Source organism: Psammomys obesus, unplaced genomic scaffold (assembly GCF_907164565.1).
Source record: "Psammomys obesus unplaced genomic scaffold, mPsaObe1.curated_primary_1811, whole genome shotgun sequence".
Taxonomy (NCBI): domain Eukaryota; kingdom Metazoa; phylum Chordata; class Mammalia; order Rodentia; family Muridae; genus Psammomys; species Psammomys obesus.
The window spans coordinates 26,897,863-26,925,757 of NW_026596040.1; the positions used below are offsets into that span (position 1 = coordinate 26,897,863).

General features: G+C 42.6%; 1 protein-coding gene and 1 pseudogene across 1 annotated transcript in view; both read right to left on the minus strand.

Annotated features, from left to right (window-relative positions):
* The window catches only part of Ccbe1 (collagen and calcium binding EGF domains 1), a 254,015-nt gene that overhangs the window by 63,411 nt on the left and 162,709 nt on the right, over window positions 1-27,895 (minus strand). The window lies entirely within an intron of this gene.
* LOC129688049 (OCIA domain-containing protein 1-like) lies at window positions 96-27,747 on the minus strand (annotated as a pseudogene).

Genomic DNA, 27,895 nt, shown 5'->3' on the forward strand with positions numbered 1-27,895 from the left:
CACAGTAGGTAGTGTCTCCATCATAGTCTCCAATACTGTGGTGGAGGATGTTTTGTAGGGACTGGAGGGAGAAAGGGGTACTCTCTGGTTTGTGATTAATGACACTCGGTAAACACTGTCGCCTGTCGGATGAACAGTGGTCTGGTGAACTGTGCCTGAGATGCTGCTTCAGCACTGGGAAGATCTCGGGATCTTTCCAAGGCTGAAAGAATGTTTATGCTTGGCAGCATGAGTCCAGGTATATACAAAAGCCATTTAACAAGAGCCATTGTTGGGTCTCAACAAAGGGTCCCCATATAGATATCCTGCATATCAGATGGTTAAATTACGATTCATAACAGCAGCAAGTTGGGGGTCACCACCGTGTTAGAGACTCCGCTTTTGGGCCAAGACCTTCAGACGAGCATGGAAAAGGCTCTCAGGGTGAGTGTGTTATAAAACTATAGACCATCCTCACATGAGTTAGCTCTACAAGGCAGGGCTTAGTCCTACCAGCAAATGAACAGACAGTTTTCTGGGAGTGTGGTAACACTATCCTGAGGACCACCTAGACCACGCAGAGGCCAAAGGGAACCCTAATAATGGTGGGTAGAATTGGTCCTGCTTTGAAATTGTGTTGATGGGTCACACCCTGAACATCTGGATTCATAGGAGAATGCCATCTTGCAGAGCCTTGCAGAGCTATGAAAACAACAATTTCCCTCTTTGTGATTCAGCTCTGAGATATCACCCCACAATCCTTTCCTGTGTTTCCACCATCTCAGGGAAGATGTCCCCAATAGAGACAGTCATTAGTCAAACATCAGCCTGGAACTAGGCATGACATTTTGCTTTGGCTTGGCACCCTTTTCTCTGTGCCCAGGCATAGTGACTATAGTCAGTCACCATCTCTCAGGTGTCTGGAAGCCTTCATCAGGTGTAGGCCCAGAGATGACAGCCTTTTACAGCTATCAGACAGTCAGTGCTGCTCCTTACCGAAACTCGGAAAGGGTGGGGAAGACTTCCTGTTGACAGCAGCACAAGGGGCTGAGTCATAAGGCAAGAAGTTGTCTTCTCCCAGTGTCCTCCGGACCGCAGACAAGGGAAGGTGCACAGTTATCTGTATTATGCGGGACAAGACATTTATCAGATGCCTTCTGAGTTTTGCCTGAGAGCGTATAGTGAAGAGGGTTAGACCAGGATCTCGGTGGCCCACGTGTGAAGCTGTGCCCAGCTCAGAGTAAGAAGAGATACAAATGTGGATGCCTCTGTGCTGGAATGTGAGGCTGGTGTGGCTTCTGGGTACTGTGTGCTAGCTGGGGCAGTATCCCTTGCCCTCCCAGGACGGCTTCTTCCCTTCCACATCCGTGGTTTTGAAGGTGGAGCATGGGATCCATGGTTACTACACTGGCACAAAAAAGCAAGAAAAGCCAGTTTGTTCTTCCATAAACTACTCAGTCAGAACTATGGGGCAGTTAACACAGAAAGAGTGATTAAAGCAAGAGACTTGAGTGGGCCAGGAGAGGGCACACTCAATCCTTTATCTGTTCAGGTGAGGGGTACACAGTTTTGTTTTGTTTTCCTGGTATTTGAGTTCCAGCTCTACTGCCTCCTCTTGGTAGCCTTCCCTGAATTCCTGTCACCCAGAAAGAGATTTCTATTTTCTCAAGACCTCCTCACTCTCATGATCTGTGCTAGCTGGGGGATATTTGAGTGTAGAGGGGGCAAGATCAGGGTTTTCAGTCTGGGCTGCATGCTAAAACCCACCAGAGGAAAGTTCAGGAAAAAACCTTTTCTTTTCTTTTGTTTTCCTTTCTTTTTAAGTTTCAATTAAGACAGAACCATACCCGGGCTCAGGCAAGGAATAAGTAAGTCACCACCTCTGAGGGGGAGCAAGACATAAGCATTTCTTAAACTATCCAACCCTGAGAGTAAGGCTATGGTGCCATGGACTCTGGGCCTCCTGGAATGCCGTCCTCGGCCCCAGCCTGACCCTCATAGGGACGGGGGTCTACATCAGTATCTTACACTCTTGGCAACTCCCTGTGGGATCTGAGAACATGTAAGCAACAGGTGAGGGTCCAACCAATGTCACCCTGTGATATGGGCAACTGACAACTCCAAGAAAACAATCGCCTTTCCTGCAATTAACATCTCAAGAGGGCAACAGGCTGTGTCCCTGGTTATCTCCTGCTTCCAATTAAGGCTTCAGCCAGATTCCATTGTGTGACTCTAGGGGCCCCAGCCTTGTAAATGGCACACTTTCAATTATTTATCTAAACAAAGGTGAGCCAGAGGGCAGCTGGCAGCTGCAAACACATGCCCAGTATACTTGAACTAGAGTTGCAGCCTTGGAATTCTTGAACTTACATGACTTGGCATTGTGGATTTAATTTCCTCTAGGGAAGGGGGTGGGGTGGTGGTGGAAAGGCCCATCAGGGATAAAGCCATAAATTCCATTTCTGAAAGGGAAGGCTTGCCAGAGAGGAGCTATACAAACGCCATGCTGGTCTGCAGGCGGCGATTTGGTTGCTAGGATCCTGAAATCAAACAGTGTTAACTCTCTGGCAGGGAGGAAGCCCTGCTGAAGCTATTCCAGTTTTGAGCTGTCTCTCCCATCAGAGGACACATAACATTCCATGTCCCCAGTGAACAACAAATTCCCTTATGAAGAGACAGAGACCTCTAGACAGATCCGTGAAGGTAGCAAGAGGAGAGGCTGTCTTGTGTAGACAGGCTCCAGGCTTCTTGAGACCTGTGCTCTGCCCTGCGTTCCCTCTCTATAGGAAAGGGTTTGTGCCTGTTCTATTGAGAGACCAGCTTGTGGTAAGGCAGTGACGCCATCTGCTCAGCTCTCAGTACAGATGGTAGCTGTGGCATGGGAAATCTGATCTGCCCGGATGGAAATTGAGTTCCCACACGCGTACTATCAAGTGCCCCTGGCAGTAAGGGCACTGGAAAGGAACCCTGGGTAGAGGGTGCGGTGACAATGCTTTTCTTCACTGAGTGTATGCTGTGAACTCACTCACTCAGTCAGTATACCAAGCCACACTGTAGGCAGGTAGAAGGGCGTTAGATCAGGAAGCTGGGGTTTGGAGAGGCAAAGCACCTTGGCCAGCTCATGCAACCAGCAAATAACTGGGTTGGCCTACCTGACTCCAAAGCCTGGAACCCTGACTATCCTAGCTATCCTGTAACACAAACTACCATGCTGGGACTGAGATCTGAACATATTTCCACCTTCCATCGTCTCTGCTGCTGAGTATCTTAATCCACACCTTAAAAATCTCCCATCCTCACCCTTTTTAAAGCCTCTTACTAGATTTTCCTGCCTCCCACTCCTGTTATCTGCATTGTCAAGAGCAAACAACAACAACAACAACAACACACACACTATACAACATAATCTTCTCTTGGCACCCACTCTCTGAAAGTCACACCAAATATCTTACAAAGCATAAGCGGCCTCCTCCACTCTTTCAGGCCTTTCTCTGTCATTCCCCCTTCCCTCCCACACTTTGGTCCAGTCACATCCACTAGCCTGGTAAATAGCTCATTCTCTATGGGAGGGCCTCATCTCCACACCTTACTGTCTACCTACTGGGCCAAGCCAGAGTTGTCCTCTGCAAAACACTTTCTTTTTTTTTTTTTCCCTTCAGATCTTCTGTTGACACATTCGTCATTCCATGTAGAGCATGAGCTTTTAGAAGGCAAGAGTCTCATCTTGTTCATCTCTGCAACTTCCTCAGGATCTGGCAGAAGTAAGGGATAAATATATCTCAGACACCCAAGCCCTGTCCTGACTAAACAAAATCCCAGGGGTAGAAAAAAAATTTGCCAAGATCATTGAGTTTTTGACAAGTAAATGTATATGCATGGGGCTTTGGTGCAATCAACCTAAGCAATTCTACGCTAGAATTCTTGGATTTTATGTATCTCTGGAATAACTCCAAGAAAATAGAGTTAAATAATTAAATTCTAGCTGTATGCATGTTTTCTTGATTTTGTAATCCAGTTTTATTCCAGTCAAAAGCATTTTCCTTAGCAAAATTCGGCCACTTTTGGTAGCACTATCTAACACTAGACTATCTACCCTTTTTTTTCCCCTCAACCTGAAAATGATTTTCTTAATTACGAATTTTACTAACCATTACTATCCTCGCTTATTTAAAGATTGTAAGCTTAGATTAGATTGACTATTAAATTAAACCAGGCATGCCTTAAAAAAGTAGTACCCTTAGGCAAACTCCAGGCCAGATCTGATTCTCTCAAATGATACATATCAGTCTGGAGGCTGGGTCCCACAGGGACTAGAACCTTGCTAACATCTACCCACCATCCAGACTTTATCTCCAGTCTTTCTCCCTGTCTGATGTCTTCTCTTGCTCTCTAAGCTATGCAGGCAGTAGCCTCCTCCGACTCTTAAATTTCTACAGCACTTACTCCTGGGCTTCTCTGACTCTGTGAAGGTCATGTGGCAAATAACGGTGGAAATGTCACTCTCATGGAAGTAAAGTCCTTGACTTCCTCCTACACCTAGCAGGAAGGCATCCTGAAACACCGGGAAGCCGGCTCCCTTCTCTGGGTCATTTCCTCACTGCGGAATGTGCAGGCTGTGCTGGCTGAGTGGGCTGGCTGCTCTCTGTTCTGCCAGCCCCCAGTGTGTATGAAAGATGTCAGATTATCTTGATAATACCTGGAAGCTTGCCAGGGAAATGGAAGGATGAGTGGGAAAGTATAGAACTCTGGGCCACGTTCAAACTACTAACAGCTGCAAACAATGGTTTGGCTGCTAGGTTCCTCTCCTTTTTCCAAGGGTTCCACATGATGACATATTCAAACTAAACATGAAACCCAGAGATAGCCCAGAAGGATAAGAGGGGCCATTACTGGCCTGTGGCCATAGGTTGTCCTAGCTATGCTATTAAATATTTATGCTAAACTTGAGTTATCGCGATTGTGTGGAGACACAGCACTGCACTCACAGGGAAAGCTACTTAAACATTCCTTTCAGCCACCACCAAGCAGTGTGAACACAGGCTTCCTGCTTTAGATTAGCCACTGTGCACCTCCCCCTTAAAGTGAAAAATAGACACACAAATCTGATTTGGCAGGAGAAAGGGAGACTCGGAGAACCAGCACTTGCCTTACAAAGTTACTGAATTTCATATCTTCTGAACTAATTGATGAAGGAATGCTAAGATGAAAACAAAGTCATTCAGAATAAAAGATAAATACTAGTAGAAATTTGGGCTGCAGAGATCTATGCAGCAGAGCACTAGATTTAAGACTAATTATCTTGGATACTGAACCCCAAAAGGAGATGAATTACTTTTCATACAGGTTTACGTGGGAGTTAAGACATTATTAAAAAGCATGTTGCCGCTGTGAATCCTAATCCAAGATGGAGGGCAAATACGATTATGATAATCAAGGAGAGATTGCTTGCATAGACTAAACTACAAGTACTTGGAGGAGGGTAGTGGTATAGAGGAATAGTGAGGTCAAAAGGCAGAAACTCTTATAGTCAAGTACTGCAGAGACACAAGACTGAGCGGCATTCACCTCCAAAACTTCATGTCCACTAAGGAACCTCAGAATATAATCTTTCTGGAAAGTCAGGTTATGAAGATGTAAATAAGGATGAGGTATAATTTTTCTAGATCCAGCAACCATATTTTAATGAGAGACCAAAAGGGTGGGAAAAATGTAGACATGTGAATGTGGAGGCAGGAATTGGAAAGAGTTAACTAACATATCTATCAAACGAACAAACAAACAAACCCACCATGGGCTACCATGGGCTACTGCAACCATCAGCAGCAAGCGAAGAGAGATAGAGGAGAGTCCCCTCCTTGAGGTTGCAGAAGGACTTTGCCTCATTGACATTTAGATCTGAGACTTCTGGTCTCCTAAACTACACCTCTCTCCAACTCTGATGCCCTAAGCCACTCGGTCCATGATCATTGCTCATGGCAGCTCAGGGAAACTGAGGAACAGATAACAAATCCTAGTGTGAGAGAATGTGATAAGTTGCCAACTTCAGCGGGAGCAGTGACCTTCAGAAAAAGGACAGGGTCAGCATGCAGCAACCCTTCGAGGTGTCTAGGGAGCTCTACTGGCATGTACAGATGAGGTAGTTTCCCATGACAGGAACTGGGAGACTGAAGATCAAACTTACAGCTATCACCTCAGAGAAGATAACACTGGAGACCGTCAATCTGCATCTTTGCTTTTGGTAAAGGGGGTATTACTGCCTACATACACAAGCGGTGGTAAGCACAAGTCAGTTTCTTGCTCCCATGTCAGATCCGCTTCTCCTCAACCCCATTTTAGTTGAGGGTTTCTTAACTCAAGCCCCCTCTTGCTTTGTTCTTTTGTGCGCACAGGCAGCCTTCACTGTGGCATTTACCGGAATTGCTGATTCCCGTACCCGCATCCTCAGTCTGACCTCCTAATCCAATCCAAGTCCATTTTCCAATGACCCCAGGAAATCATCACCAAGGGATCTCAGAAACTGTTCAAAGTCAAAACATCTGAAAGGGAGCCATCTGCGTTTTTCCAAAACCAACATCTTCAGAGTTGCTTGTCTTGTTTCTCTAAACTGCCTTGGCGTAAATCCTGATTCACTCACTGTTTCCGAATGTCAAGGCCTGTCAGCTCCATACGCTGGCTTCTGAGGAGCTTTATATTCCAACTCCACTCTACTTTTCCAACCTATTTCCCCATGTGTGCCTTTGTGAACCTTCTGCGAGCAGGCTGCTTTCCTGTCCTCTCCTCACACTACAGTTATTCCAGATCCATTTACCCGTGATGACAGCTACCTGAACTTCAGATACCAGGCTCTACCACAAATCCAACCAAACTGAACTTTTTATGTGCAGCCAGAATTTCCCTTGTGACTACTACTGATTACCGACCTAATCGTAAATGCTGAGGCCATTCTCTAGGCCCTTCTTTCTAAGATTAATCTTCAGCTAAAGTATTAGAGTAGCTAGTGTTTCTGTAGGACAAAGAAAAATTACAGCATTGTGACAAGAGCTTGGACACTGACATACGACAGACCTGGTTAGAGCCCCAGGCCCACTGTGGAGGGCATGCTATGATTAAGGTACCTCAAGGGGGTGTTGTTTGCACTATTTTACTCTCTGTGGCAATAGAGAATGACGAGACACCCCTAGACAAAATACTTCCAAGGACAACATCTCTCCCAGTGACTTAATTCTTCCAGAAATAATGAAGTCAAATTTAAATTACACATGTCCCAGGTATGAGTGGTGCCTACTGGGTGATACCACACAGTTTTCTCTATTATTTGCTTTGTTTTATTCAGGTCTGGGGGCAAGCATGTATATATATATATATATATATATATATATATATATATATATATATATGTGTGTGTGTGTGTGTGTGTGTATATACACACATACTGTACTGTACATATTTATATATACATACCTATGTATTATATATATACACACATATATACATATATATATTAACATAGCATTGCTGTTCCTATACTTCACAAATCCTCCCACGACCTCTCTTACAGACTGCCCACAATGGGTATGGGCTGTCACATCATTTCCATATTTGTCAACATGGTCAACGGACTCTTGTAGATGGCCTAACCCTTAACATCAAAAGCCAGTTTGAAAGATATCTCTGTGGAGGTGCAAACAGGAATAAAAACCAAGTGCTTATATGTAGTGGCTGTGACGGACAGTCATCTATCTCCTCCAGGACCCTAGAGGTGCCACCTGCAGGGCAACTCTACAGTTAGCATATGAGGTATGGCCTTAGCAATTCCCTTTATTCCCACAGTGCGTTCACAGACACGAGATCAATACTAATGAAATGCTAACATTTCTATTTTGAATGTAATTAATACCAGGAGACGAAATAAAAAGGAAAAACAACAAAGAATTTTTTTTTTCCTAACCAGAAGTCCTCATGAGCACACACTGAAACAATGAGATTTTGGACCCGTTTTGAATCTAGCACATTTCTGAAGCTCACAGCAGCACACCGCACGGCAGAGAGACTGCAGCGCTCAGTGGAAATGTGCCGTTTTCATATGGGAAGGAATTAAAAACAATAAGTTCGCAGTGCTTTTTATTAACTTTCCTGGATCCAGGTAGATTCTTCTCTCTGAAAAACACTTTAGATAGGATTAATTTATTGAATGAACACAATTTCTTCTGGGTGAAAAACAAAGCAATAAAAAAGTGAGCAAACATGTTTTCAAAGAGATGGGGAGAGATGGCTTACAGGGAAGACTGGGAGAGGGAAGGATTGCAGCTCTTGGACTAGGATGCTGGTCTGTCTGAGGCGGGAAGCTAGCCCAAAAGCCAGTGGCATCTACACTCCAGGCCAGGGTGATGCAGGCAGAGCCAGTATTGAAATATGAATCCTCATCACAGTAGAATCCAAAGGCTGCTGACCCTGAGAAGTCCAGTACGGCAAACCCCCTTTTCATTAACCTTGAAGGACAAGTGCAGACAGGACCTGCTGCTGCCGCTCTTTGAGTGCTGGAGAATGCTGGACTGTCTGCCATGTCTGCCCTGTGGAGGTGCTCTCGGTGGCTGGCAGTTTGGGGAGTTTCACTTCACCGTGCTGCTTCTACTATGGAAGATACTGTGATGTTTCATTAAATCTGAAGCCACCGTTAACAGTGAAGATGAACCACACTACATGTGTAACAGGTTTTTTTTTTCTTTTCCTTCAAGTTGCCAACGATAGCCGATTTTCACTGAAGACCTAAAGCCACTCCTCCCGTTTTAATTGGATAGGTTACAACATAAGAAGTACGTATACACATGCAGAACTGTACAGCAGAGTGATTAAGAGGGTCTTTTGTCTTGTTTTGTTTTGAGACTATGTCTCACCGTGTACCCCGGTTGGCTTGGTGCTGACTATCTAGATAAAGCTGGCCTCACACTCAAAGAGTGTTGCCAGCTCCTAGTGCTGAGATTAAAGGCGAGAGAGTCTTGAAACCTTTCACATGTGGAAGCTGACTCCGTGAGCACCCAGGGTGGGCCTGTGACCCCTCCTGGGAGAATGCTGCTGAAGACACCAGTATCTCACTTCATAGATACTGAAATGCAAAAGGCTGCATGTCTGAGAAGTGATGACAGGTAGGACTGGAGATACACATCCTGTTCTAGTTCTAGGGAACATGGCCTTTTCCTCAAGGCACGGCTTCCCTTCCTCGGTGCACCATGATTTAGAAGCCCTTCCTCGGCTCTGAGAGGACCCGGCTTTGAAGGGGTCCACCCATGGCCAGGCTAGAGCAATGGAATGGACTAGGAGTTTTGAAATAAGAGACTGATCTCACCTGTCAGCTGTGGAGACAGAGCTGAGCACTGGCTGGTTGTATGATTGGATGACATTTGGGGACACCTATAAGTTAAATAAACACAGGAAGAGAAGACAGGCAGAATGGAGCAGACAGAAACACAAGAAGGCAGGCAGGTATTAAAGACACATAAAAAAATTTCTTTGCTCTTTATTCTTACTCCCATGAGGCTCACATGCACATTTTCTGTCTTTGAGTCCAGTGATTGCTTTGCAGTCCTCCAATGAACCCCCATTTTCACCCAAGGGAAGAGTACTGGGATTTCATTTATAGCAACAAGACACAGCACAGAAGTTGGAGGCCTCCCAAACCTCATCCCTCAGAGGCATAGAGGAGTGTCCTGAGCATTCCCACAGGACCTTAGCACAGTTAAGCAAGAGTGCAGAGCCCCTCAGCCCACCATAGAGGTGCCCTCAGAGTTGGAAAGCCCTGATCACTGCCTACCCAGTGTCTCCATTCTGGGTGCCAGATGGGGTGGCACAGCTCAGGGCTTAGGAAATCACAGCTGACATGGTAGTTAGCTCAGGCTCTGAGATAGGAGCCCTGCGTGTGTAAGCATAGCTGTTGTCCAGTACCTCATTTTCTGTGGAATATAGATGTCCAATAGGCATTCAAACATGTTTTTCTCTTCTGCATTTCTTTTAAATCTCTGATGTTTTTAAAGAGGCTACAGCTCCACACCAGGGACCAGTCAGGAGTTTCCGCAGATATACTTAAAGTTGTACCGGTTGGCTGAATGTGCTGCCTAGTTTTATGTCGAGCTAACACAGTCTTCAAAGAAGGAGCCAAAACGGAGCAAATGCCTCCGTAAGATTAGGCTGAAGGCAAGCCTGTAGGGCAGTGTTTTTCAACCTTCCTAATGCCGTGACCTTTTAATACAGTTAGTTTTTCATATTGTGGTGACCCCTAACCATAAAATTATTTTCATTGCTACTTCATAACTTTAAGTTGCTACTGTTATGAATCATAGTATAAATATATGCTAGTCAGGGTATCTGCATGTGACCCTTGAGAAAAGGTCAGGCAACCCACAAAGGGATCACGATCCATATCAGTACAACTGCTGTAGGGCATTTTTTTTCTTAATTAGTGACTGATGGGGGAGAGCCCAGCCACCCCTAGGCTGGTGGTCCTGGGTTTTATAAGAAAGTAGGATGAGAATTAAGCCAGTTATAAGTACTCTTCCATGGTCTCTGTATCAGCTCCTGTTTCCAGAATCTTGCCCTATTTGAATTCCTGTCCTGACTTCCTTTAATGATGAATAGTGTATTATTCAGGCTTCTCCAAGGAATAGAACTGTTAGAATAAATCTATATAAACAAAGGAAATTTATTAGAGTGTCTACACGTCATGGTCCATGGTGGTCCAACAATTGCTGTATTCCAATAAAAAGTCCGAGAATTCGGTAGTTGTTCAGTCCATGAGGTTGGGTGTCTCAGCAGGTCTTCAGTAGCTGCTACAATCCCAAAGATAGGCTCTAATGCCAGTGAAGGAATAGACTTTCCAGTGAGAATGAGGACAGGCAGGCAAAGAGAGCATCCTGTGTTTTATATAGGCTGCAGTTTAAATGTGGATCTTCCCACTTCCAAAGATCCAGATGAAAAGTGGGTCTTCCAACTTTAAATGATGTGATTAAGAAAAAAAAAAAAAGCCCTCACAGGTGTACCTAGCTGCTTGAGTTTTAACTAATTCCAGACGTAGTCAAGTTGACAACCAAGACTAGTCATCACAATAGTTTCACAGTGATGTGGAAGTGAAAGCCCAACAAATCTTTTCCTCCCAACTTGTTTGTGGTCATGGTGTTTCATCGGCGAAAAGAAACCCTACCTAAGGCACTGTCCTTGTTTAGGTGTTTCAGCAGCCATCAACAAAGGTCTGCAAATTACTGATCCGAGCTGAGTGGTGCCTAGCACTGCCATAACCAGAGCCACGCTCAGACACACATAGTTCTATTCTGTTGGCAAAATTCAGAGACAGGAAGTTTTCATGTGTATTTTACATTTTAAGTCCATGTATGTTTAGCTGTCTCCAAAGATGACAGAAGATCCTGAAAGATAATCCATAAAACACAGGAGAAAGATAGTAAGACAGAGAGATGCTGGGAGGCAGGTGACCAAGAGGAAGACTGAAAGCCAAGAGAGAAAGTGGACACCTGTCACAATCCATGATGAGCCCCGCTCTGGTGTTGACACTGCCGTTACTTAAAGAAGGGCTTTGCTTTGTTTGAATCAAACTACTCAGGAATAAACATAGTACATTTAACTACTGAAAACAGCGGTTACGTACTCAGTGCCTCCTGACAGGAGCACGCTCACTAAACACTGCTCACTAAGGAGGCAGAGCTGCTGCTTCTAAGAACTGCCCGGGCCTGTGATCCACCCGTAAATCCGACCACTACCAAGTGTGTGCACATTGCCTTTTTTTCCCCCAGTACTGCCTATTTAAGATGTTCTTGTGTCCATGTTTTCTGAGAGCGCCTCTGTTCTAGGCTTTGGTGCCACCAATTCATACTACCTTGGTGTGGTCTTTCATTTGGATGGTTGGCACAGGCCCTTCTGAAAGAGCTTGCATCAGCTTGGTTGGAAAGCGGAAGATTGGGGTAATGTGCATTTGATGAACACACGGAAACAAACCCTGTATCAACAATTGCAACGGCTCTGATAAAAATCATCCTGGAAGGAAGAAAGCAGAAGAGAGAGGAGCAGGCATCAGCCTTGCTGGCTTCCAGTCCTGTTTCTGCTGCTTTCAGCGGTGATATGGACAAGTTCCTAGTTCTCCATCTTAGATGCCTTATCTGCGGCAGTGGAGACCAGGAACACCTACTTGACAGGCTTGGGGCAGGGGCATTAAAAGGAATAGATAAGAAAAAAAAAAAAAGCAAGAATGTCTGCCCACCCAGGGCTGGCCATGTTGTAATGTTTAACAAACACTTTCATTTTTTTTTTCTAATTAACTTGTCAGAATACAATTGCCCTTATTCACAGAGGCCATGTGGGAAGGGGACAAGGATACAGATTTTCTTCTTCAAGGAGACCTCTACTCTTCTCTCTGCTGCTAGGGATGCAAATATCTCCAGCTTTTCGTTGAGGGAGTCAGAGAGAAGAAAAGCCAGTGCAAACGAGAAAGGCCAGCAAGTATGCCAAATGGGGACAGGAGCTGCCAGTGTTTGCTGTTGCAGAGGGGCCTCCGTTGGTGCCTAGGGATAGATATTAGTCATTAACATTCCACTGACAGGGGCAAAGGGATCTGGGCTGCAAGGAGGGGGTGTCAGCACACTTTATCTTGCTAACCCTTCTGTTCTGGCTCACCATCAGGGTCTGTTTCTCTCTGTAAGTAATTTGGCTCACTGCTCTGACCACCCTGGCTCACTGGTCAAACCTCTTCTTAGCTGGTATTCCCACTCTGATCTGGTTCCTCATACTCAGGGCTCCTTGGAGGCCAGTCCTCACCCCTCTTCAGTAGGGTTACAGCACATGGGATAGAAGTGTGGGATAGCCAGCAGAGGGGCCGGGAGGATGAATTGGTGCATGTCTGCTCTGACAACCTACACGACTGTATTTGGGAGGTGTCGTATATGTCAAAATGCAGCACTCCCGTGCTTCTTCCTTAGAAGGCACGATATACCCTTTTTTCAAATCAATTCCACGCCCAGACTCAGCTCATCCTGAAATAAGCAAAATACTCAGTAAACATCACCTTGACTATCACTTTCCCTGGCCCCTCCCTTCAGATATACAGTCCTCCTTCAGATGCTTCTATCTTGGATAGAGTCTGCATCATTACTTTGTTACCTCATTAAAAGGAAAATCTCAAAAGCTGAAAATACATGCAATACACCGAAAATCTATGGAACACCAAGGCGCAGGTGCTCAGAGGAGACCCATGAAGCCAATGGCTGCTCAAGACTATCTTGCATGAATTAGCCTGGCTTATAATACCATTCTGAGAGCATCTGTGCTTTATTGAACGCTAGACTAAAACAAAAAGCCAGAAATGATCCTGATGAGACCTGATAAACTAGGGTCAGAGGGAAGGGGAGGAAGACCTCTCCCATCAGTGGACTTGGGGAGGGACATTGGAGGAGGTGAGGGAGGGAGGGCAGGATTGGGAGGGGGTGAGGAAGAAGGCTACAGCTGGGATACAAAGTGAATAAACTGTAATTTTTAAAATAAATAAAATTTTAATAAGCCAGAAATGATTGTGTGGGTACCTCTGTGCTGCCATAAAGGTGAAACATTCAAAGCAGAGCCATTGTAGACTGAGGTATCCCGAGTGTGCGAGTGACTGGTCCTCTAGATGTTAAACATTTTTGTTGTACGACTTTGTGCATGAGTCAGAGAAAATATGCCTGGCTGCAACACATGACTTTCAAGAGTCATTGCTTGAAGCAAAATCAAAATCCAATAGCTCTCACTTGAACACCGATCTGTTTAAATGTCACAGAAAGAAGAGAAAATGATAACACAGACAATGCTTTTTAATCAGCTCCAATCTTCCCTAAGAAGCTGAGCTCTGGTGACAGTGACCTATCACCACATAGCAGCAGACAGGATTTATAGCCGAGGAATTGACTCTTAGTTCTGAGGGTTCCGCAGACCGAAGGGTTTAGAGTTTGTCAGGAACTCAGCAGAATTTGACAGTTGATTCTATTTCCCCTCAGTATTCATCCTACAATCACTTGTGGAGTGCACACTCCATTCTAGGCATTGTGGGAGGTACTGGCTGATATCTAAGCCTGTCCTTGGAGTTTATAGTTCAGGAAGAGAGGATGATTCTTTCAATATTTTACAATATTAAAAGTAGATGTGTAAAAGGAACTTTGGCCAAATGTTCATGCCCAGAGCAGATGAGAAAATGACAAGGCTCCTTGTGCTATTTGAGTTGAAATATAAATTGGTACAATTTTCTAGACAGCGATTTATAAGAAATGTCTTAAAATTTGATTGTTCCTTGGATACAGGGAATTCCAACACCTAGGAATTTATGCCAAGAAAATGATCATGACGATACAAATAAGACCATTTTGAATGATCACAGAAAAATTAAAATAAATAACAGCCATCTATTCAGCACTGTTAAGACAGGCGCTATAAATAAGACCTATAATGACGAACTGTGTGGTTTGAAAAAGGGAACAGTGTCGGTGTAGATGTAGCATGAAATGAACTAGAAGGTGGGAGTAACAATTTAAAGAAACTGCTTTATAATTCCATTTGAGATCTAGAAAACCTTCCAATCTGAATGCAAATGTTATCTCTGTAGACCAACAACATGATAAGTTTTTTAGTTGTGAATAAATAGGGGTTTAGAACTTCTGTAAAACAGTATGAAAACAGCATGAAAGAGTAAGAACAGTTCTTTAGAACTGAGAGGGTTTTATGTATGCTCTTTATTCATTTGTTTGTTTGTTGTTCATTGTGGCTGATGCGTTAGAGAAACAAGAATACAGAAGACATTTGTTCATAAATACAAAGGGTAAAAACTGGACCTTTAACATACAAAGTAAGAAAATTTAAAATCAGCGTTAGAGAAAACCCAGTGGACCAGATCCCCGGGCCCAGCTCCCAGAAGGCATGACTGGCTGCTTACAGAACTATGTCGACGGATTCATGCTCCTCAGCTCTAGATTGTTATGCCTAGCATTCCTTCTGTTCTCTGGGGAAACAGAAGTCTCTGAACCTATCTCAGAGACAAGGCTTTCACTCATGACAGCTCAGCCACGTGCTCTGTTCCTGTGACCAGGATGATGGTCGATCCTAAACCAGATGAATGGAAAGGAGTATTTCCACCTAACCCAAAGCAGTATAGCTCAGTTGAGAACAGAGAATAGATGCTATGTAGAAAACATTATTCCTAAAATGGCTGTGACTGAGAAAAGTGGTAAATGTAACTGAATAAAATTTTTGTTATTCTCAAGTTCGTTTACTATTATTTACTCAGAGCAAGAACGTCCCCTTCCCAGGAGTAAGATTTCTCTTTTCACCCACAGCTTACACACTGGAGGGATGTATTTGTACAGATAGACACATCTATAAACAAGATTATAAGATTAAAAAAAAGATTTTATATAATTTAACATTTTATCATAATGGCAATATGCTGGGCCAGCAAGATGGCTCAGTCAGTAAAAGCACGTGCCTCCAAGCCTGATGATATGAGTTCTGTCTCTGGAACCCACATGACGGAATAGAACCAACTCCTGCAAGTTGTCCTCTGGCCTTCTCTCTCTCTTTTTCTGTCTCTCTCACACACATACACACACACACAAACACATCATACATCACACCACACATACCATCCACACCACACAATAACACACACACACTCACACATCTAACACATACACACATAAACACCATATTCCTTCCCACTCTTTCTTACATGCACACACACATGCACACATGACGAATAAGTCAAAAATAATTTTTAAAAGAGGTGTTATATCTACAGGACTCCTAAGTCCCTTGCCATAGCTGTGTTTCCCCGCCGGTCTCTGCCTTCTCTGTGTATTTGCTGGGTCTGAGGAGGCAAGGAGAACAGAACAATGCTGACAAGCTTCAGGCTCGAAGTCTGGAGCAAACAGAAGCTTTCCTCATATATGGCAGTGGGAGAGGACTCTGCAGCACAACCAGCACCTTTCCCAGGAAAGCTATGGTGAAGAGGTGACATCCTAACTCAGTACCAGGGAGGGCCTGTCTGTCAGCTGCTGCATCTCTGTGGCCCAGTAGGCCATGGGTACCTAACCCCCATCTCTCGGTCTTCTCCCCAGTGTAAACAGCTTCCCAGACTGAGTCACAGTCTTCCATTGGTTCCATAGCCATGCTTTCAGCCTTCTTTCTTAGTGCGAGGGTGTACCTACAATTAACTGCTTGCTGCCAGCCATTAGTGTTTCAGATGAGTTCACTACTAAGAATGCAATGTCTTCCCACTGCTGTTACAGTACAAACAGTCAACGCTAATGCCACTTTAAAAAAATAAATGATCTCCCACTTCAGGTATCCACGTGAGGCTGTTTCTTGAGTTTCATTTCCATGTTATATAAACTCTGAATATGTAACGAACTTAAGTTTAACACCAAGAAACCAAGTAATCCAATTAAAAAATGGGTACAGAGGTAAACAGAGAGTTATCAATAGAGGAATATCGAATGGCAGAGAAACACTTAAAAGAAATGCTCAACGTCCCTAGTCATCAGGGAAATGCAAGTCAAAATGACCCTGAGATTTCACCTTACACCCATCAGAATGGCTAAGATCAAAAACTCAACTGACAACACATGCTGGAGAGGTTGTAGAGAAAGGGGAACCCTCCTCCATGGCTGGCGGGAATGTAAACTTGTACAAACTTTTGGAAATCAATCTGGCACTTTCTCAGAAAATTGGGAATAGTGCTACCTCAAGATCTAGCTATACCACTCCTAGGCATATATCCGAAATATGCTCAAGTATTCAACAAAGGCATTTGCTCTCAACCATGTTTGTAGCAGTTCTATTCATAATAGCCAGAACCTGGAAACAACCCAGATGTCCCTCAACAGAGGAATGGATACAGAAATTGTGGTACATTTACACAATAGAATACTACTCAGCTATTAAAAACAAGGAAATCATGAAATTTGCAGGCAAATGGGAACTGGAAAAGATCATCTTGAGTGAGGTAAACCACTCATAAGTAAGTACTCATAGCCATATAATATAGGATAAACACACTAAAATCTATACTCCTAAAGAAGCTAAACAACAAGGAAGACCCTAGGGAAGATGCTCAATCCTTATTCAGAAGGACAAATGCAATAGACACTAGAAGCAGGAGAAGACAGGGAACAGGACAGGAGCCTACCATATATGGCCTCTAGCAGAGGCTGAGACTCATGTCAGACTTTGGGCAGAGTGCAGGGAATCTTATGAAAGAAAGGGGAGATAGAAAAACCTGGAGGGCACAGGGGCTCAACAGAGCCAAAACTAAACTAAACTAAACTAAACTAAACTAAACTAAACTAAACTAAACTAAACTAACAAACAAACAAACAAAAAAAAAACCTGAGTCCTGGGGCCGCAGCAGATACCACAACCAAGGACAATACATGGAGAGGACGTAAAACCCCAGCTCAGATATAGTCCATAGACTCAGTCTCCAAGTGGGGTCCCTAATAAGGCAAGCAGGGGCTGTCTCTGGCATGAACTCAGTGACAGGCTCTCTGGCCACCTCCTTCTGTGGCAGGGGTGGTGGCGGCGAAGCCTTGCCTCGCCACAGAGGAAGGCAATGCAACCAGTCCTGGTGAGACCTGATAGGCTAGGGTCAAACAGAAGGGGAGGAAGACCTCCACTATCAGTGGACTAGGGGAGGGGTATAGGGGAAGAAGAGGGAGGGTGGGATTGGGAGGAGATGAGAGAGGGGAACACAGCTGGGATACAAATTGAATAAATTGTAATAAATGATAATAAAAAATTTTAAAGCGATAACTAAATTTAAACATAATCAAATCTGAAAATGGTTCTTTTACTAGGTTAAAGACTTTCCTCAATATTTCCACTCTACCTTCTGTTTGGACTCTGAACAGAGAAATGCCTACAAATGGAAACCTGTAGATGATAGCAAATGAACTTTTATGGAAATGAAGAAGCAAGGCTGATTAGAAGAGAGGGCAGTGAAATAAGAAAGACAAGGGAACTAGAAACACATAAAATTTGCATGTTAGATAAAGGTATCACACAACTCTATAAAAAGTAATGTGCTTAAAAATATGTAAAATCTTACAAATTACAGTAAGATATAAAAGATACTGATAATGTAAATGTAGAATATGAAGCTTATGTCAATTATTCTTTCTAAAATTCACATTTGATTTTCTTACTGTTTGAGATCATGTGACACAACATTATATATTTCTGGCTTAATTTTGCAGGATGATATGTTCTTTTAGCTTTTATTGTAATTTCTGATTGCTGAAAAAAAAAAACCTCATTTTCCATTTTTAGATGAAATTTTACTATGTTCTATGTTGTATCAATAGATCCCAATGTAACCTCTTGCCTTGTTTAAAGTTTTTTTTTTTTTTTTTCTTATTCAGTCTGGGTTTTGAGTGTTTTTGTTTTTGGTTTTTTTTTTTTTGAGGCCTTTCATAGTGTGGGGGAGTCCAGCCCCTGGAGAAGCATTTGACTCCCCATGAAATATGAAAGTAGCACTTCAATCTGACCAAGTTACCGTAATATTAATGATATTGCTGGATATGTCCACAAGAAATTGCTTCCATAGGAAATACTTTGCCTTTTTTTAAGCCATGCTCCAGTTTTTGCAGGAACATTCCACCGACAACATTTCTTAATAGGTATGATTTATAAAATTTTGAAATTAACAGAAATGAGACTTGGAATATATGAATTTTGTAAAGCTCAGCATGTCTGCTTTGACAATGAATGGAGTGGAACTTTAAAGTGAGAGCATCATTTTAAGCATTTGCTAAGGGACTTCTTACAATGAACTTTCGTCGTGGTATTCATACACAGAGGGACAATGTCTTGACATCTGTCACGTGGGCTGATTAGCCGACAAATTATACAGAGCTGACTAAGATTCAGAATACAGGAGTCGACGTTTCTTATTAGGCCCTCCTCCACCAGAATAATGTTCACCCTACTTCTAGAATGTTGCATTGAAATGGACTTAGATAATCTAAAGGAGCATCATAGCTTTGACACATGTTCTCCCAGAGCCCTGAGATCCTGAAATGCTAAACACCAATTAAGCCACTGCCATCAGGTCTCTCTTACTGTTGAATCTGAACTGTTTTTCAAATGCTCGTGTCTTGAATACTTCTCCCCCCGGCTGGTTTAATGGTTTTAGAGACTGTGCCACCTTTTAAAAGTGGTGCTTAGCCAGTAGAAGCAGGGCCCTGAGGCCAGCCTTTCAAGGTTGTATGTGCTGTGGATGTCAGGTGTGGATGTCACCACACTGTCCTGTAACCATGCCACCCTCCCGCACTGCACTGAAACGTCTCTGAAACTGAAAGCCAAAAGAACTTCTCTCCTTTAAAATTGTTTTTATCAGATGTTTGAGTCAGAGCGGTGCAAAACTAACTTGTACACATTGAATGTGATCTTTAATAGAGTTTTGCTTATTTTTCATCAGTCAAAGGGTCTATAAAGCTATTTTTTTGGAATCATATTCACTGAAGGCTGAAGGCCCTCCAGTTGCTTAATCCATCTGTCCTCAGACCTGGGCCAGAAGCATGGATTTTATAGCCCTACAGTGGAATCATTAACCTTCGTTGCCAATGATCTTCTGTGTTGCATTTGCATTCAAGTATTGACCAACAACGAGTGGAGATGACTATTTTAAGCAAGAATTTTTACAAAGTTCAAGATTAAGAGCCAAATTCTCAAAAGCATTACACACACAAAAATCCCCTAACTCATGATTTCAACACAACTGTGTTTTCAGTAAAGATTTCCCTGGTTCTTGGTTGTGATGAGAATCAAGAAATATAGTTATGAATTATGTGGACTACAGAAGACACTGGATCAAATATATCATTTTCTTTCTCTTTCTCTCTTGAGAAAACATTTCCCAAACCACCAGGGGCTCAGGAGGAACTTCCAGGAGGGTCTGGGAAGGTCTGGAAGGCAATGCCTCCTCTGCAGAGCCTGTTAGCACCGTCTCCTCACCCTCCTACGCCTGCCTACTGTCACCGTCTTCTGGGGTGGCCTCCTCCAGGCTCAGGTGAAGATCCCACAGTTTCTAGAGGAATCTGATCTGATTGTTGGCCTTTTCTCACAAGCCAAGATGTCATGCCAGAGGATCTGTTTTCATTTGGGTTTTTGTTGTTAAACTTTTAAATGTGGAGAAAATGCTACAGGCAATCTGCATGCTTTGCAGAATGAAAACTTGGTGAGATGTCCCACTTCCAAGAACTAAATTCATCAGACTCAACTTTTTTGAGAAAATGTTTTAAAGTCTTAGTTTTTAAAAAGAAATTACTACACTGTAATATCCAAGTGTGAAAGTTTTAGGTATGGGTAAATATTAGCTATTTCTCAAAAATACTAATTATGTAAGATATATGTATATACATACATGCATATATATATCAATGGTTAACAATCTGTGGGTTGCGACCCCTTTGGGGGTCAAATGACCTTTTCTCAGGGTTGCCTTAGGCCATTGGAAAACACATATATTTTCATTACAATTCATAACAGTAGCATAATAACAGTTGTGCACTAGCAACAAAAATAATCTCATGGTCGTAGGTCACAAGCAGAGTTGCACAACACGAGGAACTGTATTAAAACACAGCAGCATTAAAAAGATTGAGAACCACTGTATATATTAAAAGGTAGGAAATTTAAAAAATAAGTATTTCTTTTTGAAGGAAGTTGCAACAGCATCTTGCTTGATAACTCAGGGTGTCCTGACATGTAAGGTAATCCGGATGAGTCTTAAATTTCTGATCCTTTTTCCTCTCCCCGTAAGTGCTGACATTATAGACACAGACACTGCTTTAGCTTAAGATTATATTCTTTATATTACTTCATTTCTGGCTTTAATTTAGAATAACAAATGCTCACTGTTATTAAATATCTTGTGAACCATGACATTTATTGGTCACATTCTGTTCTATCAGAGGGGTTAACCATAGTCCAACTTCCTTTCGCCACACTGCACTATTTATATAGTCGGAACTTTGATGATCACGCATAAAATCCTTTAATCGGCATTGCTGACACGAGGGCCAAATTGCTTTCCAGTTTTGGCAACGAGCACTCTGGTCAGCACGATACAAGTAGCCATCCCCCACAACTTTCATCAGCATTGAGTACTGACCTTGTAAAACTTCCAGTTAGAAAGGTGTGTATTAAGCCACTTCTATGGGATCAGGGGCAGGCGTACGATGGAGTCCCAGCTTGGCTAGAGCCCAGCGGTGGGCATCTGTGTACTGGTAAAGATGTGGTCTTTAGGCTCAGACCTGTGTTCACAATCTGAGTCTCTTACTGGTTGGTTGGTCTTAAGCAAACCACTTCACCTTTCTGTGTCACTCGCTCTTCAACTCTGTCTGCCTCAAGTCATATGAGGTTTAATGCATATGAGGTGCTTAAGACACTGCCTGATTTACAGTATATGTTCACCAGTCATCTATTCAGCTATTAATATAGTTATAAAATGTGAACTGAAATACAATAATCTTATAACTAAGCTTGGCTGTCAAGTGATTTCACATTTCTTATTTCATTCTTTTCCCAAAGACATGCATGAATAGTAATAATGTTAAATTCCTGCAAAAGAAAAAAAATTCGTGAAGCTAAGATGGGCAAAGAAGGGTCTAATGTGAACAAGGCTGAATCAAAATAAAGTCCTTACCTGCTCGCCTGCACTACTCGATGCCAAGTTTTCAAGGACAGCTTTCGGTGTTGGCGATGGAGTGCTAGGAGACAGCCTGAGCTATTTGCATGCAAAGGTATTCTCGCAAGACTAACACCCTCTCTATGAGCCTAGCTTTATTTAGGTAGTCTGTTTGGAAAGTGCCTTGGGTGGGAGATGATAGAAGGGCAGCTCATAACTCATGTTTATGAGTTACAGCAAGGGAAGGTATACAACAAATCCATTCCAGTTCCTGGCCTAAAAACTGTCCTCTTAGTTCTCAGAAAGCAGACAGACCCTTTTCTTCAGCCTCACTTTTAAGCCCAGGAATCAAAACTGACTTGTCTTGTTGGTATTCAGGTAGCTATGCTCACATTTAGCTAGGTAGCTATGAGCTCTTCCCTAAGTCATCTATAGCACAAAGACATGCAACCTCTGAAACATTCAGGGAAACATGACCTTTCTACCCGTTTGACAGAATTAACCCACTCATGTTCATGATGGGACTTCAGTCATCTCAGTTCCTGTTGGAGGAGGAAATGACTGTTTAGAGCTATGGATTAGTTCTGAGAGTTAGGGTCCCTTCTGCTAAAGCCTGTCTTAGTCAGTGTTCTTGCAGAAAGAGACACCATGACCATGACAACTCTTATGAAGGAAAGCATTTAATTGGCGCAGGCTTACAAGTTCAGAGGTTTAGTCCATTATCATCACGGTGGGAAGCATGGCGGCACACAGGCAGACGTGGAGCTGGAGAGGTAGCTAAGAGTTCTACATTTGGATCCTCAGGCAGCAGGAAGAGAGATGAGCTGGGCTAGGCTTGAGCATTTGAAACCTCAAAGCCTACCCGCATCATCCTCCAACAAGGCCACACCTCCTAATCCCTGTCGAGTACATCTACTCCCTAATGACGAAGCATCAAAGTATATGAGCCTCTGGGGGCCATTCCTATTCAAGCAACCACAAAGTCAAAGGAAGAAATCATCCAGGCTTCTGTCATCTTGTGATACGAACTCCAAGGACCATGGCTGTGCTTCTGTCACAACAGATGGGAGTTACAGATAGATAGTCATAGCCACCTCTTTCATTCTGCCCCCATATTCTTTTGCTTTCTCTGTTTTTATATATCAGATTTATACACACTGGTGTCTGGGTTCCTCCTCTCCTTGGTTCCCACCAAGTGATGTCACGTTGAGCTTGGAGTGTGGTGGGGGTTGACACAATATCCTATTTTAGAACTAGACCCTCAAGGCAACCATACTCTCTTTTAAGAATCAGGACCCTCTCAAATTATTTGAGGCTAGAAGACAAATAACAATTTGTTATTTGGATTGTGGGAAAATAAGGTCAAATATCATTTTCCAAGTGATGTTTTTGGGCTGTACTTCGACAGGATGTGTGAGACGGTAACTTCAGAAATGTAAGTTCACAATCTTTGAAAACATTCGGAAGCTAATTATATTTTGTTTGTATTGTTTTCTGAAACTTGAAATACAAACATTTAATAGCTATGGCCAACATTTGCCAACTCTAAGTGTATGTGTGGTGGAGCGGGGGGCAGGAAGCAAAAATGTCAAAGAATTAAAAAAAGACTTAACAGTGTATATCTTCTAAGACAGCTGTATTAAAAAACCTAATGGCAAGATGCTACATGTCACATGGAGATTTTGAGCAAAGCTGTGTGCTCGGCCAGGCTTATGCTGTCTCTAGGAGGCAGTGGCCTCCAGTGTGTAAGATCTACCTGGAGTCATCAGAACACTATTTTCTGGCTCAAACCCACAGTTTTGACTCCACAGTACAGACCAGAAAATGTTGCTTCTAAGAAACCCTGAAGTGAAGCTGCTGTCCATTCCAACCTTTCCCCTCTCAGGTTTTCTAAGTGTTTCTAGTCCCACTGGCAGGGAAGATGTTCAGGAGGCTAGAAGAGGAGGCACCACGGGGAAGAAGAGTCAGGCTGGGAGAAAGGGTGTTGTAGCAGCCTCCTGGTCCTGAGCTGAGGCATTCAAAATTATTGCTTATGGGTTCTTAATTGGGTGGAAAAACTATGGCAAGACACCTTTCATGCCGGCATGGCATCCTTGGACCAACTCTGAGTGAGTCACATCACTGTTTCATTAATATTTTCACCTGTCCCTCCCCTCTTGAGCCTCACTCTAATCTTCATCGTATGCACAGAACTTCCAAGCTATGACACTTACAGCCCACTCCATATTAGAAATGGAACACTTCCATTTTTAAAGCTGACTGATTGCAGGTTTTCTTATGCTATTGTGAACTGACTCAGCATGAGAAAAGCAAAGCCACTCAAATACAGCTGAGTAGAGGTATGCCTATGATTGACAAAGGTTCTGTAATTCTACGGAGAATATGATTTAAACGATAGTTTACTGTATGAAATGGAGGAATGAGAATGAAGATCGTGAAAATAAAGACAAACATGGAAAATGAATTTCCTTCATGCTATTGGTCTCATATAACCTACTTTTCAAAAGCCCCCATCAACAGATAGTGTCATTCATTGTTGCTGAATATAACTTCCCAAAGTATTTTCATATTACCTTACTGTAATTATTTTTAAATGCTAATGAACTTGTTTTCTTGTGTGTAGTATTTCAATAGAATGCTTTGTAACAAGGAATGAATTCTTTCATTCTGACGGCATCTGCTAAGTGGTGGCCCTGGGCTGAGGCTTTCAAAATTATTAAAATATCAAATTCCCAGCTGGAGCACCCTGGAGAGGACCCTTTTTAAAATACATGCGAGTACTCAGTGTTCTTCCAGCATAACATGGAATGACAGGGCAAGCGGAATGATCTGACATCTCCGGAATCAACTTGTTGGCCATGCAATTCCTCAACAAAAAGAATGCCAAATTTTTTTAAAAAGTGAAAAGTGACCCAGACACTAGAAGGGTCTTATCCACAACATAGCCAGCGTGGGATATGAGAAGAGACACATTCAAGATAAAAATAAAAACCACATTGATTTTCTATCATGTGACTGTTTTTTTTTTTTTTTTTCCTGTCTTCTGTCCAAGAATCTCATTGGCTATCAATTTAGGCTTCCTGTGAGAGAGAACAAGAGAAAAAAATGGATGTGAGACAGGGACAAAAGCCCAAATATTTGTTCTGAGAACAACAACAACAAAAAAAAAAAAAAACAATAAAATCCCTACTATGTGTTTACAGGACTTTGTGCTTAGAATGGACTGTCTTCAACTAGATATCTGTTAAGAGCCAGTATACATAAGATTAACGGGAGGTGAACTGTTCCTCTCAGCCTTACAGCTAGGGTATATTAGCAGCTCAGACTCTCAGGGTTGAAGACCTTCTAAGGATAGGAAGAAAACAGGTGAAAAATTGCTAGGAGGAGCCATTGGAAGATGAGAATCAGATCTTGAATAATGGATGAGAATTAACTATGTGGATGATGTTTCTGGAAAATAATGCAGAAAAGCAGGGAAAAACAATGTAATAAAGCAGGGAATAAATTTAGGCAGGGCAAGTTTTCCCAAGGCTTGGGGAGAGAAGGAGGTACCTAGAGTAGAGTGGAAAAAATGACGTTGGAGAGACAGAGAGTAGGTCAGGGATCATACAGGCAATGATGCATACAGCATCATTTAGGATGCCGTGACGTAGGAGCTATGTTCAGTAGCCTGTAGCAGCATGTGGTAGTATATAATGGTTGTAGAAATGGCAATAAACATGCTCATTTGTATTTACCATTAATACCTGTTTACTTTGTTCTAAACAGGTCCCGGGAAATACTCAAGGACCGTGTGGTACCATGGAAGTAACTCTGAAGCTCAACAGCATGTATGAGCCTCAGCCCCAATTCTGTCCTTCTTTACCTTCTGCCTTGGGACATCTCATGTTAGCTATGTGCTGACTTGATTTCTTCGTTTAAGCACCTTAGTCAAACACAATCATAATATCTTTGCCTGATACTTCTGACATATAAGATTTCATATAATTGTACTTGTCTCATGGGTTGTTGTGAGGATAAAGTCACAAAGATATGTAAAACACACAATAAAACCTGGTGTGTAATAATCACTCAAAAATACAAGTTGCTTTTAATGTAGATTATTTTAGTAATTGGTTGCTTTACATAACTGTGGGATTCAAATTAACAAAGGAGTCATCAAACATCTGTCCACTAACAGATCTGAATTATAATCCTTAAATATTGAGAGTTCACCTAGAAAAATCTTGTGATAAAACTTTTCTCACTATAAACTAAAGTACAAAGACAGAGGGTCTATTTTAGACATCCTGGGGTGTTTTAGCTTCATTTCTGTTGATCTGTTGATGTGATAAACATTATATATATATATATATATATATATATATATATATATATATATATATATATACATTTAAATGAGAAAGAGGCCTATTTTGGCTTTCAACTTCAAGTTGCAGACCATCACTGGGATAGAAACCAAGGAAAAACCTTCAAACAGCTAGTCATATCACATCCACAGTCAACAGCAAAGAGAAATGAGCACATACATGTTCATTTGTAGCTTATGCTCAGCTGGAAAAAGTGCAGGAACCTTTACATCTAGGGAATGGTGCCTCCCACACTCCCACAGTTAAGGCAATCCCCTATGCCCACAGGCCAGCCCCATATAGAAAATGCCTTATTGAGACTCTTTTCTCAGGGGATTCTACATTGTGTCAACTTGACAATTAAAGCTAAACCTCAAAACATGTTTCACTCACTTTTTTTTTCTTTTGTTGAGACAGGCTCTCACTATATAGCGCTGGGTGTCCTGGAACTCACTATGGAGACCAGGCTTAGCCTAGAACTCACATAGACCTTCCTGCCTCTGACTTGCAAATGCTGATATTGAAGACGTGTGCCACTATGCCTGGCTTTCACTGCTTTTTTTCTATTTTTTTTATTTGTGCATGCTTTTACATTTTATTTACCACCAACAGTAAGATGATAGAGCAAATGCTGGAGAAAGGCCTTTTAATAGCTCATGAAAAGCTAAACCCTAGGAGTGTTTGCTCCCTCCAGCCCTCACCCCTCAACATGCATTATCCCTTATCTTCATAGGCTGATATAGAGTCAGAGTTGAGTTTCATGAGTCTCTCCCTGTAACTGAAAACAGTGTCACCAAGGGTGCACAGCCATGACATAATTCCATTGTTCTGAGTGCCCTGGGTACATTTACACAAGAATGTGTCTGTAAAGCATCATATGTTAAACCACACAAAGCAGGACTTCGTTTAAAACGTGTTTGTGAAGACTGCTGCTGAAGCCGGCTATGGAAGGTGTTTGGGACGTCCAATGATGCAGTTTTCCACTCATCCCAAATACCTCCATGTTTGTTTACTTTGACTTCTTTTTTGGGCACTTGTTTCCTGCACAGGCCTGACTGAGGGATCAGTTTGTGTGTTAAAGTTACTTCCTATGAAGTAACTTTACTATCTCTCTGCTCTTACTCCTTAATTCCTCTTATGTAATACTTTTTCTTTTGGGACTTTAAGGTTGAGATCAGGTCCTCGAGCAATGTGGTCAGTAATGCCAGTGGGAGTGGACTCATTCATAGAAGCACTCAATAGAACTGGTTCATGATGAGGAAGAGTCTCCTTTTCTATGTTGTCTGCCGTTGAAGTCATCACAGAAGAGGACTGACCATTCACATTTGAGTCATATTTTGAATTTTGAACGTAATGCCCAGGTGTGGAAGATCACCACACTTGGCCTGATTATAGAGCTTCTCCGAAGAGGGAGTTTTCAAGACTCTTGAACTTTTCTTGGAAAATTTTCCCCAAAATATCTGATGATACAAGCAAATACAAGTTTAGGAATGGAACCATATTTTTGACGACTTGGCAAGATTCCTTCGCTAAACGGTCTCTGAAGAATCGACACACTTGTGGCAGCCAAAGGCACAGGTCTGAATCAGATGCCTTCTTCCTTGTATTCTGCTAAGACTCTCTACTCTTCCTCTGTTGGAATGTAATCTGTCCCAAATGGGGAGTTGATCTTGGAACTTCTGCATTTGGCCCTGGAGAATCAGCCCTCCCATTCATACTTCCTCATGATGGAGGAGGCAAGGCGGCGAGCATGACCCGGGGTAGAGGCCAGCAGAGGACCCTAGTGATGGGCACTGCAGACAACTCAGGAAGCAGGCAGGGGGAAGAGGGTAGCTTCAACGAGGTCATCAAGAAGTCACCCAGA